The sequence below is a fragment of the Pyrus communis genome, chromosome 10 (assembly GCF_041283825.1).
Source record: "Pyrus communis isolate YQ-2024b chromosome 10, ASM4128382v1, whole genome shotgun sequence".
Lineage (NCBI taxonomy): Eukaryota > Viridiplantae > Streptophyta > Magnoliopsida > Rosales > Rosaceae > Pyrus > Pyrus communis.
In genome coordinates, this window is record NC_142574.1 from 10949041 (window position 1) to 10961484 (window position 12444).

Genomic DNA, 12444 nt, shown 5'->3' on the forward strand with positions numbered 1-12444 from the left:
AGAGAATGTGGTGTAATGATGAAGTGGAATAAGTGCATGTGGATGTGGCTGATTTGATTTATGGAAGATGCATGTGGATTAAAGATGAGTGAATGATTATGGGTGCATGTGGATGAATGTGCATGTGCAAGGTTGTTGTTGTGATAAGTGATAAGTGTATGATATGATAAGTGAATGATATGATAAGTGAATGATATGATAAGTGAATGATAAGATAAGTGAATGATATGATAAGTGGATGATAAGATAAGTTAATGATATGATAAGTGGATGATATGATAAGTGGTGAATGATAAGTGGTGAATGATATGTAATGATATGTGGGAGTGTGGCTGAAATGAAGGAGTGGAATGTTGGAATGTTATGCACGGCTAAGGATATAGGAAAGGTTTAAATGTCCTAAGACTAAAGGGAACAAGGTTCCAACACTTTGGTCTTCAATTAGGTCTTCAATTTCGTCCAACACTTTGGCTCCAAGCATAACCTATCCATCTTAAGCCCAAAAGCGCTCCAAAAGTCTCCAAAATGCATCTTTTTGCTCCTTTAGCCCTTTGGACCTACAAACACACGAAAATAGCTTAAAGTACTAAAATAACTAAAGAAACATAACGTAAATGCACGAGAACAAGCCATTTAAGTCGCATGAATATGCTCCTATCAAAAGCATAAATAAAAGGGCAAAGTGGTTGCAATGATGAAGGCAAGCTGGAATTGATGTGGAAGGCACGGCAAAGGATGGTTTCTTGATGGTTTTGGGTTTGTGATGCATTGTTTGATTGGGCTAGAGGTTTTGCATGGCTCAAAGGTTTGTTTGATTGGGCTAGGCCCTTTGTTTTATGTCCCAAAGAGCATACAAGGCCTTCAAATTCGTCCATCATCTTAGCTCCATGGATAAGCTATCCAATCCATGCCCAAAAATGCTCCAAATAGCCTCAAAATGCACTTTCTTGCACCCTAAGCCCTTAGAACCTGAAAACACACAAAAGAAGCATAAAGGACTAAAATAACTAGAGAAACATAACGTAAATGCACGAGAACAAGCCATTTAAGTCGCATGAATATGCTCCTATCACCAATCCCTTTGGGATTCTGATTTCCAAGGCCTAATCCTTGTGGATTTGGGTATACAATTCGTTTTATAAAACTATGTGGGCCAAAAACCTCTTCCTAGGTGGATTTGACAACCCATGGCCGAATTCTAGGGCCCTAATCCACCAAATCTGCTAAGTAAACCCTAATCTAATAAACCCTAGGACTATATAAACATATTTTCAGCCACAAATTCGTACCACCCCCTTATGCTAGACAGAAAACCCTTGTGCCGCACCTCCATTCTCCATTCTAAGCCTCCATAGACCTCCTCCACATCCATACACCTCTGCCGCACCCTTCCCCACCATAATCAACCATCCTCCATCCCTCCAAACAAGAAAACACCATCCAAAACCACCAATTCCATCACCCAAACTTTGTGCCGCAGCAAGGAGGAGGAAGAGGAGCCAATCTGTGCATCGAATCCATCTTGGAATTGCTGAGCATTTAGGTGTATTCTTTCTTATGATTTCAATGTTTAAATTTGTTGTGCAAGCATGAGGAACTAATCCCCCCTTTGGCTAGGGGGGAATTCGAAACCATGGTTGTATTTGCATGATGATTTGATTACTTTCAGTTGTGATTTCATGAATGATGAATTCAATTTACTTATCTATTTTAATTAAAACTTGCTTATGTATATGAATTGAGAGTGCACGCTTGATTTGCATGCATAAACATGATGCTAGGGTATGAGGGAACTTCACCTAATCGTTGGGAACTTATATTCATGAGTAGTTAAGATTGTTGGTCACAATTATGATAAGTGAATTCTTGGCATAAGTATCATGCGCTTTCATAGTTACGAATGCCTCGTCAACACCTATGATTTCCATAGAATCTAATGATCTTTGATTGTCTTTCTTTTATGCGCTTTCATATAGAAAACTTTTAAGGAATAACTTGATTGCAATGCGCCAATTCCATTCAATTCAATGACCTAAGGGAAATCTGAGAGTTAATTTAAGCGTACCTAATTAACTTGGGGTGTTGAGGTTCATAAATTCATCGAATAAGCAACTGGAGATTATTTTGTATGCAAGTATGCCATGTGTGGAGAAAAACCTCCTAGCCATCTCACCATCCATTTAATTCCACCAATTTCGTCAAAATCTGCCTAGTTTACATATTTGTTTTGTTTTGTTTATTTTCGTCCAAAACCAAATCCCCGTTTATTCTAGAGTGTCTAATTGGTCCAAATATGTTTTAGATTGTGTTTTTAAGAGTTTTGAGTCAAGTTAGAACCAATTTTCGTCCAAGTTTGTGTTTAGGCTCAAAACTGCCCAGATTGTGTTTTTAAGGCAGTTTTGAGTGTTTTTAGCCTATTTTGAGTCTTGTGAACGTGTTTGAGTTTTTTTAAGTGAGTTTAAGTGTTTGAAAGGTCAGTTTTATTTATTTGAGTCAGTTTAGAGTGTTTAGCAAGCCCTCCTAATCCCCGGTGTAAGAACGATCCCTACTTATTTATATGCTACAATTGTCAAAAGAGGGTTAATTTGTGTGTTAAGTTAAATTTTCACATCAAATTTTGGCGCCGTTGCCGGGGATTAGCAGCTTTGCTAATCCCTTGGTTCTTTTCTTTTTGGTTTAGTTGTTTTCGTTTTAGTTTCTAACTTAGTGTTGTTTTCTTTGTTTGTTGTTACTTTTGATATTTGATTTAGTTCTCTTTCTTTGATTTTAGGTACTAGAGAACTAAGATATGGATTTTGCTAGCATTCAAGCTCAATTGGCAAATCTTACTTCTCAATTGTCGCCGTATGCCGAAAGGACCACAATGCAGAGTGTCCCTACATTTGGTGCTTCATATAGGCAAGGATTTCAAGCCAATCAATGTCCACAAAGAGATTGGAGGGATCATTCAAACTCTATGTGGTGGGAAGCTCAACAAGTTCGACGTGAAGCATATTGGCAGCCATATGAGGAGTTCTATTCAAGACCTATGCAGCCACCACAACTTCATATGCAATATGCTCAATTAAATTCAAGTTCGTCAATAGATTATAATCAAATTCTTAATGAATTAAATTCTTTGGTGCAGGGGTCACAAAATCAAGCCAAGGAGGCTCAACAAGAAGCATATTGGCAACCATATGAGGAGTTCTATTCAACACCTATGCAGCCACCACAACCTCCCCCACAACAATTCCAATCAAGTTCAAGTATGTCCATGGATAATGATAAAATTTTTCAATTACTAACCTCTTTGACCCAGGACGAACAAAATCAAGACAAGAAGTTGGGTAAATTGGAGGAGCAAATTGGGCAGATTATGGAGTTCATGAAACAAATTCAAGAGCAAAGTGAACTCTCCAACTCAACTATTGAAAACTCGAAGGAAGATTTTGAAATTCATAATGCTATCACTTTGGGAAGTGCTATGAAGGTTGGAGCTGACCTACAAATGTCCAAACATAGCCTAGAAGTGGATGAGGAGCTGGTAATTGAGGAGGAGGAAGAAGACATGCACACGGCAAGGGTAGAACAACCCTTGCCGCAGCCCCCTATGTCCTCTAAATCACCCACCACAAGTAAGGACGTCCCAATTCCATGTGATTCTGATGTTATTCCACCCAATGTCCCTTTTCCTAGCAGGTTTTTGATTCCCAACCAAGAAGAGAGTAAAAAGGACATCGTGGAAGCCTTCCCAAAGGTGCAAAATGCTATTCCAATTCTTGGTGAAACACAGCAAGTTTTAGATGGTGTTGAATTCTTCAAAGGACTTTGTACACCAAGACGAATGATTCAAGAGAAGGTAGTGGCTGGAGAAGATGTAGAAGGCATCAAAGAGGACATATTTGAAACCACAAAACCCAAAGAAGTTGAATTTGATGACATTGGACAAGTCATAACCATCACATGCAATCTGGCCAAGTCCAATATCCCTGAAACTTTCAAAGGAGTAGTGTTTGTCATTGAGTTCTTGTCGGACAAAACAAGTAAGTCATCTTCTTCAAATTCCATTACATTTTATACTAACTTGCTGATTTTGATGAATCAGGCACCTACACTAGAATTCAAACCAATGCCGGTTCACTTCAAGTATCACCTTCCATTCAAGGATCAATTCCATGCCGTGGGACCTAGGGAAGTTTGAAGGGAAGCATCGTCCGGCTGCAAGACGTTAAAGCAAGCGCTACTTGGGAGGCAACCCATGCAATCAACAAAGGAAGAACTTGGGAATCGCTCCACATCAGATTTGCGTCCCTAACCCCTTTCCTTTGTTGCTTACTTTATGTTATGTGTAATGTGTTTAATTGTGCTTAAAACATTGAGGACAATGTTTAGTTTAAGTGTGGGGGGGTAACATTCTGTTTTGAGATATGTTTGCATGAAATTCGTAGGGTATTACCACCTAACATATCTAAACTTGTTTCCCACTGTTTTTAAGTGTTTTTAAGCTATTTTAGAGTGTTTTAGAGTGTGTTGACTTAAAAATCTGAAAATACCATAAAAATTTGAAAACTTGTTTTGAAAAACCCAAAAAGAGTTGTTTTTGTGTGTTTGTTTGTGTCGTAGGTCACCTTCCAACACAATGATGAGGATTTGGTTTTTAATGCATGACTGTTAAAGAAAGTTACAAACAATGATGGACGTGTGAATTGCTCTTTGGTTTATGCTTGGTTGTAGTTATAGTTTACGAATTCACATGTAATCACAAAGGATAAAATCAGTTTTTGTAACATGCTTGAAGGAAGGAACTCAAACAAACGCTACATCCCTGAGAGACTTGAGCCTAAACGTTTATTTGGAGAGTTATTAATCTGTGCATTCTTGTTTTCTAAAAGTCGTTGCATGATCTCATTATTCTTTGCTTGGTTGCTACTTAGAATGCGTTTCATCACTATAGTTCCAAATACTAGAACTCATACCCGTTTTATTCAAAGCATGAAATTGATTAGCATAACAAATAACAAGATAAAGTTGTGTAGTAGTCACCACCATAGCCAAATAGCCGAATCCACCCTTGTCATTTGTATTGTAGGTCTAAACCCCTTTGAGCCTTAGTTAGCCTATTTTCTTGTTAACCACATCACCCTTACCTAGCATAGAATAGGACTTTCCATACCCTTGTTCTTGAAGTATAGTGGAGCATAACTTAGAAGGAATTCCTTTTGAGTGACATTCTTGCAGAAAACAAGTGTGGGGGAAAGGATTTTGTGAGTGTGTGTGTGCCAAAGTCTAAAAAGGGGCACGAGAAAAAGAAAGAAAAAAAGAAAAAAAAAAGAACGAAAGAAAAAGAAAGAAAAAAAAATCGTGAAAAAGAAGAAAATAAAGAAAAGAAGTGAGAAAGAACTCACAAGTGTTGATTGTTGAAGAAAGGGTCCAAAAAGTTTGAATATGGCCCTAAGTTTTGTGTGACTTCCCCTTGGGTATTTGATAGGAGCATATTCATGCGACTTAAATGGCTTGTTCTCGTGCATTTACGTTATGTTTCTTTAGTTATTTTAGTACTTTAAGCTATTTTCGTGTGTTTATAGGTCCAAAGGGCTAAAGGAGCAAAAAGATGCATTTTGGAGACTTTTGGAGCACTTTTGGGCTAAGGATGGATAGCTTATGCTTGGAGCCAAAGTGTTGGACGAAATTGAAGACCTAATTGAAGACCAAAGTGTTGGAACCTTGTTCTCTTTAGTTTTAGGACATTTAAAACCTTTCCTAATCCCAATCATGCCATGCATAACACACATCCATTCTAACACATTGTCATTGCACATGCATTTCCTTCATTAGTTAATTCACATGCTCCATACTTATCATCACCACTCATTACTTATCACATATCATCACCACTTATCACTTATCATTCACCACTTATCATATCATACATTCATTTATCACTTATCATAATCATTCACTTATCACTTAACATATCATACACTTATCACTTATCACTCATAATCATCTACAACATCCACCTACTTCACCTACAACATCCACCTAATTCACCTACAACATCCACCTACTTCACCTACAACATCCACCTACTTCACCTACAAATGACATAGCCATATGTTCCCTCCACTACTCCTATAAATACCCTTGCATTCATTCATTCATGGACATCTCATTTTCATACACAACACACCACAAACACATCCCTTTCTCTTTGCCGTGAGTTCCCTTGTAATCCAAAAACCATTTCTCCATTCCCCTTCCACTTCTCCACCACTCCTGTTCCATTCCACACTTCCATCCCCCAAACCAATTATCCCTAGACCTTATGCTTCAATAAAGAGGAAGAGAAGAGGGCCTAAACGTTCATACAATTCAAGTTTGAGTTGTTGGAATGTTTAGGCGTTTCTTTGATTTCAATGTTTAATTTCAATTCTCTTTGTTTTGTATGAGGAACTAAACCCCCCTTTAGCTAGGGGGGGATTCGAAATATATGTTTATGCTTGCATTTTGATTTGATTACTTCTAATTGCGTTTCATAAGTTGTGGATTCAATTTGTTTAACCGTTTGATTGATAACTTATTTATGTATGTTTATTAAGAATGCGCGCTTAATTTTCATGCATGAATATGACGCTAGAATATAAGTGAGTTTCACCTAATCGTTATGAACTTATATTCACAAGTAGTGGAGGTTGCTTATAAACAATCGCGTTAAACGAATTCTTGGCATAAGTTTCATGCAATCATAGTAACGAATGCCTCGTCAACACTTATAGTTTTCATGATGCTTAATGATTCTTGCTTGTTTCTCTATTATGCAATTCATGTAGGGAACTTGTGAGGAATGCTTTGGGTTGTCGTATGCAATCATCCAATTCATTAACTTAAGGAAAACTTGACGGTTAATTTAAGCGGACCTAATTAACCCGGGGTGTTGAGAATTCATGGTTTATTGAAGTGCAATTGGAAATCATTTTATTATGCAAGTGTAACATGTATGGAGATGAACCCCTTAGCTAGCCATACCATCCATTCATTTCCGTCAATTTCATATTTATAATTTGTTTTCTTTACAATCTATCCATTTTAGTTTAAATTCGTCCAAAATCAATCCCCCCATATTTCGTTTAAGTCTTAGTCTTAATCTTTCTTATTTTTAGTTTTGAATTCTTTGAGTTTAGTATAGCATTTTAGTTTGTGTTTTTAAAAGCAGTTTGAGTCTTTTGATTTGTTTTAGTGTTTTAAAGTTTAGTTTTACATTCTTTGAGTCTAGTTTAGTGTTTTATATTATGTTTTTACGTTTTTAAGTCAAATCCAAGTGATTAACAATCCCTCCTAATCCCCGGTCCAGAACGATCCCTACTTGCACCTATACTACAATTGATAAAAAGAGGGTTTAATTTGAGTGTCAAGTAATTCTCACATCAGTATTCAAAGTTGACTTCTGCATTCTAAAGGGAATTCTAAGTGCCTAATTCATTACTTTGCTCACTATTGCTTTAAGAATGTTTGTTTCCTCTACCTTTCCTTGTTAACCAATACCTTAGCCCCGTTACAACCCTTAGACTTCTATCTTGATTGTTATGTATTTCAATATGTGGAGTTTAGAATTGGTTTGAGCATATGGTATCCCTGGTTCTCGTGTCTAGGTAGTAGCATTCCATTCATGAGATCATATACATACATGTTAATAATTCCAGAAAATGCTTTTCTTGTTCTAACATATGTGAGTGTTTGTCTACATGTTTACATCAATCTTCTCACATATACCTAGTGTAGGGAGTGTAGTCAGAAAATCTGAGTGAAAACAGAGAGTATATCTGGTGAGGAATTGAGGAAATTCTCTAAGGCATGTTACTACATTCAAAATGTTGTTTTAATTGATTAAATGCGAGCTAGTGAATTGTGACTATGATTAAGTATGCTCGAGGGTAAGGATTGCTTAAATCTATGTGAGTACTGATCTTTAACATGTTATGTTTCATTGGAAATCCCTGAGGCAACGTTGGAAGGTTTAGAGTTATGTTTTGTTTCTTTTGTTTATTTGTTTTGCTCGAGGACTAGCAAAAGATAAGTGTGGGGGAATTTGATAGGAGCATATTTAGGCGACTTAACTACCTTATTCTTGTGCATTTGTGCTATTATTTCTTAGTTAATGTCGTATTACAACTCAATTTCGTGTGTTTGTAGGTCCTATGGGTCAAAGTATCAAGAAAGTGCATTTTGGTGCATTTTGGAGCTATTTTGGACACTATGGGGATAGCTTGCATATGGGCTAACATGGATGGACGAATTTGAACTTCAAGAGGCTAGATATGTGATAAGAAGAGGAAGGAACTAAGCTAAGGACAAAGTGGATAAGGAAGGAGCTCAAAAGAGGAAACCTTATCCAAAACATTATCTAAACATTATCCAACCTTATCCAACATTATCCAATTATCCAAAACATTATCCAAACCTTATCTCATCTTATCTTATCCAAACCTTATCATGTCTTAATCCTAATTGCATGGGGACCTAAATGGATAATTCTAGAACCTATTTCTAGAAGCATCCTATTCTAGAAGACCCAAATCTGCCACAAAACCTATTCTTTCTATATGCCCTAGAAAAGTGGCGCCCCAATCCATTCTAGAAGGCTTTGGCTTGCCTTGCAAGCCAAGCAACCCTCTCCCCTAAGTCAGCCGCACCTCCCTAGGCCCAATCCCTTTGGGATTCTGATTTCCAAGGCCTAATCCTTGTGGATTTGGGTATACAATTCGTTTTATAAAACTATGTGGGCCAAAAACCTCTTCCTAGGTGGATTTGACAACCCATGGCCGAATTCTAGGGCCCTAATCCACCAAATCTGCTAAGTAAACCCTAATCTAATAAACCCTAGGACTATATAAACATATTTTCAGCCACAAATTCGTACCACCCCCTTATGCTAGACAGAAAACCCTTGTGCCGCACCTCCATTCTCCATTCTAAGCCTCCATAGACCTCCTCCACATCCATACACCTCTGCCGCACCCTTCCCCACCATAATCAACCATCCTCCATCCCTCCAAACAAGAAAACACCATCCAAAACCACCAATTCCATCACCCAAACTTTGTGCCGCAGCAAGGAGGAGGAAGAGGAGCCAATCTGTGCATCGAATCCATCTTGGAATTGCTGAGCATTTAGGTGTATTCTTTCTTATGATTTCAATGTTTAAATTTGTTGTGCAAGCATGAGGAACTAATCCCCCCTTTGGCTAGGGGGGAAATTCGAAACCATGGTTGTATTTGCATGATGATTTGATTACTTTCAGTTGTGATTTCATGAATGATGAATTCAATTTACTTATCTATTTTAATTAAAACTTGCTTATGTATATGAATTGAGAGTGCACGCTTGATTTGCATGCATAAACATGATGCTAGGGTATGAGGGAACTTCACCTAATCGTTGGGAACTTATATTCATGAGTAGTTAAGATTGTTGGTCACAATTATGATAAGTGAATTCTTGGCATAAGTATCATGCGCTTTCATAGTTACGAATGCCTCGTCAACACCTATGATTTCCATAGAATCTAATGATCTTTGATTGTCTTTCTTTTATGCGCTTTCATATAGAAAACTTTTAAGGAATAACTTGATTGCAATGCGCCAATTCCATTCAATTCAATGACCTAAGGGAAATCTGAGAGTTAATTTAAGCGTACCTAATTAACTTGGGGTGTTGAGGTTCATAAATTCATCGAATAAGCAACTGGAGATTATTTTGTATGTAAGTATGCCATGTGTGGAGAAAAACCTCCTAGCCATCTCACCATCCATTTAATTCCACCAATTTCGTCAAAATCTGCCTAGTTTACATATTTGTTTTGTTTTGTTTATTTTCGTCCAAAACCAAATCCCCGTTTATTCTAGAGTGTCTAATTGGTCTAAATATGTTTTAGATTGTGTTTTTAAGAGTTTTGAGTCAAGTTAGAACCAATTTTCGTCCAAGTTTGTGTTTAGGCTCAAAACTGCCCAGATTGTGTTTTTAAGGCAGTTTTGAGTGTTTTTAGCCTATTTTGAGTCTTGTGAACGTGTTTGAGTTTTTGTAAGTGAGTTTAAGTGTTTGAAAGGTCAGTTTTATTTATTTGAGTCAGTTTAGAGTGTTTAGCAAGCCCTCCTAATCCCCGGTGTAAGAACGATCCCTACTTATTTATATGCTACAATTGTCAAAAGAGGGTTAATTTGTGTGTTAAGTTAAATTTTCACATCACCACCATAACTTCATATGCAATATGCTCAATTAAATTCAAGTTCGCCAATAGATTATAATCAAATTCTTAATGAATTAAATTCTTTGGCGCAGGGGTCACAAAATCAAGCCAAGGAGGCTCAACAAGAAGCATATTGGCAACCATATGAGGAGTTCAATACAACACCTGTGCAGCCACCACAACCTCCCCCACAACAATTCCAATCAAGTTCAAGTATGTCCATGGATAATGATAAAAATTTTCAATCACTAACCTCTTTGACGCAGGACGAACAAAATCAAGACAAGAAGGTGGGTAAATTGGAGGAGCAAATTGGGCAGATTCTGGAGTTCATGAAACAAATTCAAGAGCAAAGTGAACTCTCCAACTCAACTATTGAAAACTCGAAGGAAGATTTTGAAATCCATAATGCTATCACTTTGGGAAGTGCTATGGAGGTTGGAGCTGACCTAAAAATGTCCAAACATAGCCTAGAAGTGGATGAGGAGCTGTGATAGGAGCATATTCATGCGACTTAAATGGCTTGTTCTCGTGCATTTACGTTATGTTTCTCTCGTTATTTTAGTCCTTTATGCTTCTTTTGTGTGTTTTCAGGTTCTAAGGGCCTAGGGAGCAAGAAAGTGCATTTTGAGGCCATTTGGAGCATTTTTGGGCATGGATTGGATAGCTTATCCATGGAGCCAAGAGGATGGACGAATTTGAAGGCCTTGTATGCACTTGAAGACACAACACATTATGCCATACAAACCAACCTATTTTAGGCCCATTCTATGTACTTAAACCCTAGCCCTTTAAACTAGTTCATTTATCACTTATCAAACCATTTACATATCAATAACCACATATCATTCATTCATTACTTATCATATCATTCATTCATCTACATATCAATAACCACATATCATTCATTCATTACTTATCATATCATTCATTCATCTACATATCAATAACCACATATCAATAACCACTTATCTTATCACTCAACATATCATACACTTATCACTCATCACACTTCATTATTACACCACCATTCATTCTTTAAAACACAAACAACATTCACATGCAAACACAAGCTTTAACCAACAAACAAAACAGCCAACACATGCACCAAAACACCTTTGCCGTGGCCTTCACTCCCCCTTGCATTTTCAGCCATTCCACTTCATCATTACACCACCTTCTCCATCTTTAATCACATGCACCACTAATTCAACACATGCACTTGTTCCTCCATTAAATCAACCACATTCATCACCAAAGAACCTTTGTGCCGTGAGTTCCATTGCATTTCCAGCATCCTCACATGCATTCCCTTCACATTCACCCACATGCACATTCAATCATTCACACATCCACCACTCATTCTTCATCATTTCAACCACCTACATGCATTAATTATTAAACTCTTCATCATTGCATCCAGAAAATGAGCAAGAAAGCTTCCCAAACACATGCAAATCCATCCATGCCGTGGGTTCCCTTTGCTCCCCTTGTGCAATTCCATTTTTCACATGTGTCCTAGCTGTTTTTCCATCATTCCTCCACACAAATGCTTAAACAAACAGCCATATGTTCCCTCCACTACCCCTATAAATACCCTAGCATTCATTCATTCACTCCCCATTCAATTCATATCTCATATTTCCATTCACAACACTTCACACAACACAAATACCATTCCATTGCCGTGAGTCCCACTTCATTTTCTGCATATTTTCTCTTCATTCTTCCATCTCCAACCACTCCCTACTCCATTCCACATACACCTAAAGCCCTTAAGCTCACCTTAGACTTTGTGCTACAACAACGAGGAAGAAAAGAGTGCTTAAACGTTCATACAATTCAAGTTTGAGTTGTTGGAATGTTTAGGTGTTTCTTTGATTTCAAAGTTTAAATTTAATTCTCTTTGTTTTGTATGTATGAGAAGGGAAGAGAAGAGTGCCTAAACGTTCATACAATTCACGTTTGAGTTGTTGGAATGTTTAGGTGTTTCTTTGATTTCAATGTTATGAGGAACTAAACCCCCTTTAGCTAGGGGGTGATTCGAAACTATGTTTATATTTGCATTTTGAATTGATTACGTTTGGTTGGAATTTCATAAGTTGTGGATTCAATTCGTTTAACTGTTTGATTGATAACTTATTTATGTATGTTCATTGAGATTGCAAGCTTAATTTTCATGCATAAATATGACGCTAGAATATAAGTGAATTTCACCT